This window comes from Emys orbicularis, chromosome 2 (genome assembly GCF_028017835.1).
Source record: "Emys orbicularis isolate rEmyOrb1 chromosome 2, rEmyOrb1.hap1, whole genome shotgun sequence".
NCBI lineage: Eukaryota > Metazoa > Chordata > Testudines > Emydidae > Emys > Emys orbicularis.
Genome location: NC_088684.1, coordinates 43,579,610 through 43,583,436, shown reverse-complemented (window position 1 = coordinate 43,583,436; position 3,827 = coordinate 43,579,610).

Sequence of the window (3,827 nt, the reverse complement as noted above, 5' to 3'; positions counted from 1 at the left end):
ATGGGAGAATTTAGCTACAGGGGAAATTACAAGAAGGTATTGAAGGATTATCAACATGTGAGTGATTGTTTGTCCTCGTTGCAGTGTGGGTAGATTACCAGCTAGCCTGGGTGTAAAGCACCACTTAATTTGGGTGAGAGGGTTTGCATGTGTGAACAGGAGGAGGGCGGGGATTAGGAGCAACATGTGAAGAGCCCAAGGTAATTCTGTAGTGAAGACAGCCTGAGTAGTTAAAATTATTTTTGGAAAAAAATGAAGTATACAAATGCTCCACAAACATCTTTAGCTACAACCATGATATATGCATTAAATTAACTTTTTTTTGTGGAGGGAGAGAATGCAGCCTTGCATTCCTTATGGTAGCATTATAGTACTGGATTACTTAAGCAGACCTTGCTTTAAAAAAAGCTAATGCTTATACAGACAGGTGCTTAGATAATACAAGCCTGTCGTGTAAAATCTGAGGACAGCATAGTGGTGTAGAACTCCAGATACATGTACAGTTTAGAACATAAAGGCTTTATGCTTTACCCACCACTGAAGTTGATGGCAAAACTCTCATTGACTTTGGGGTCTAAATGCTAACAAAATCCTGAACCTCAAAGCTGTTTAGATTGTCTAGTCTATCCCTGCCAGAAATAAGTCTACACACATGAACTTTACATTCTCAATTGTTTTGTCCCTTACACTTAAATTCTTGCAATGGAGTTTCAATACCATCTTTGTCTAATTCAGAAATTGTTAAATTATTTTTGATAAACCAAAATTATCCTGCACAGATTTTTTTCAAATTATTGTTCTTCCCACCTTATCCACAAACATGGTGGTGCATATATAATTTTCTGTGAATATTCTCAACCCAGTGAACAAACTTGGTAATTTAGCATATAGGCAATGCTGAGATTTAAATTCTGATTCTTGAATATTTTGCATCTTCTGCCACCTACAGGCCTCCACAGCAAATCAAATTTCCAGACTCCTGTCACTGCAATGCAGACTGTCATAGACAGACCCTTTCCAATTAATCTTCCTTCACTTTTTTAAAATTCACTTAAAAATAAATCCAATCACTGAAAGCTTTATTTAAAGCAGGTGTATAGGGGTGTTGTTTTTTTAATAAACTGATTGTCAGCATAGACAGGATTGGGGATAGAAATCAAGGGTGGCATTCTTTGGGGCAAGAATATGGTAGTGCCATACTAAAAATAAGAAATCATCTCCAGAAACATGAAGAAAATTAAGGAATATGTAATTTAGTCTGAGTATAATCTGCTCATACAGAATACTGTATGTTTGGATCAGTAGGGAGAATACATATGACATCTATATAAAAGAATATAGAGAGCTTTTAGTTTGTCAGTGTATTCTTAGTACTACACTGAGAGATCCTGGATACCAGATATTCTGTATCCAGTGCAACTTGGGGAGTGGAGACCACAAAGGTGGCTGTAAACCACCTTTATAGCTCTAGCACTTGTGCTATTGGTCACTGGTCTAGTTTCAAGAAGCAACTCAGAGCAGTCTGAGGGCTGTTCTAACTTGTATGATTTGCACTGGTCCCCAAGGCAGTTCTGGCAGTTGAGGATTGCTGTACAAAAAAACTCTAGTCCCCTCCCCAACCCCTTTGTCCAAGCTACCCTCCTCTCCTATCCCCAAGAGCAGAGAGGGATGATATACGCCTCAGGTAGCTCTCTTTGTTGAGGAGTCCCCAGGTGGCTTGTTAAGCTAGCTTTCAGCAGTGGAGTATGTTTCAGGTTCTGACACACAAAAGCTGTACGAAGTAGTCACAGGAGGAGTATCTCTATGCTGTTTGGAGCTTAGCTTGTGGCTTTCAGGGCACTGTATACATCCTAAACAATGTGCCAGGAAGCCATTTTTTGAGAAGTTTCAGCTGGTGGGGTTTTGCCTCCAGTGCTGATAGGACATAATGTGATTCAAAAGCTCTTTATAAACCATCAGCCTTGCATGAACAAAACTATGATGTGGTTTTGGTTATATAGTACCTAGCATGCTGGGGACCAAATCCTGAAACCGGGTCTTTGGGCACTACTATGCTGTAAATATTTAAAAAGATGTAAATAAACGTTATTTTTGCCACCTGAAATCTCTACTAGGAAATATGATCCCAAACAGTTGAAAATTGAAAATGTCTGTTTCCAGTTGGTATTTAAAGTGCAGTACTAGTCTGAAAAGCAACTATAAAAAAAGCATTATGAAGTTCCATCTTTATTATGTCTCAGTGGCTTCAGATCAAAAATTCTCCACTTACCAGTAAACAAAGATTCTAGCTCTTCAAACTCAACCTATTCTCTGAGAGTGAAACTAGGTTATTTTCCTTTTCATGCATTATCACCAGTAATAAATGTTCTGCAGACTAAATAGTGTCCGCAGTGACAGCTGTCTAGGCCTATTGGCTTCAAATTATGCCCTTAGTTACCCCTGTACAACTTTATTGTGGTTAAAGTGTTACACAGGTGTAATTGACTGCCCTGTAATTGGAACTTAGTGAACAATTAATGCACAAAAAGGAACAGAATGTAGCTCACTTTCTTACACAAATTAACTCTGCGGTACTAACTGGAGTTAATAGACAGTAAAACTCATTTGGAGCACTACAGTCACACTATATGAGTGTAAGCCAGCAAAAAGCAGATCTACCGAGTAAGACAGTACTGGTCTTATGCTCTAATAAATTTGTTAGTCTCTAAGGTGCCACAAGTACTCCGGGTTTTTTTAAGTCACTTTTCAGATTTGAACTACGCTTTATCACTAGTATGAATGAGAAAGTGGTGTTTGGAAAGCCTTGTGGGGCTTTGGTACAGATACCTGGTCTGTATAGAAATATTTACATTTGGCTAGGAACAGATCTTGGGAGACAGCTAAGAAAGCTTCCAAGGCAATGCATTACAAGTGGAAAGGACCCAGAGCCAGGAACATGCAACAACGGAATCTGAGGTAAATGCTGCTGCTTTTTGGCCTGCTGCACAGGTGAGTTTTTATCCAATTATGACCTCTCCATATTTCTTCTTGGTTACAACAGTTCTGAGGACTTGACTAGTGATCAGTTTTCTGGGTATCATGTAGAGGCAATTCCTGAAAATGAAGATGTTAGAATATTCCAGTTCCATTTTAGGAAATAACCTAGAACTAAGCTGACAGATGCAGTGGTAGGTGTCTTAGTGTTACTTGTAGCCTGAATATAAGGGCATTTAGTTGGAAATAAAAGGTCTAAGTGTCTCCCAAATCTCTAAAAACATATGTAAGGAACTATTGGAACAAATGGATAGAGGCTGAACTGACTGGGGGAAGGAAGTTGCTCATGTAATTATGTGAACAGAGTGAGGAGTCAGGATTTTTTAAATTGTTTTGGAAAAGATTAGAGGAATTTCAGTACAAATGTGTGTGAGTGAATCTCAGTCAGTTTCAAAGGAATATAGAACAGAGACAGAGCAAAGTATCCTAAGTGGAAATACACCTCTACCTCGATATAACGCTGTCCTCGGGAGCCAAAAAATCTTACCGCATTATAGGTGAAACTGCATTATATTGAACTTGCTTTGATCCACCAGAGTGCGCAGCCCTGCCCCCCCGGAGCACTGCTTTACTGCGTTATATCCGAATTTGTGTTATATCGGGTCACGTTATATCGAGGTAGTGGTGTAATCTGTTCTACTCGTGTTTTTGTTTGGGGCAAGAGAAGGCCTCTGTGCCATCTCATTCTGTTCCTTACAGGGGAATTCAAATGTGGGAAGGTTGTGACTGTGGTAGGCAGTAGCCTAATTTCTCATATAAATCCCCAAGTCCTGCGTGCTTTCTTTGTGGCTACA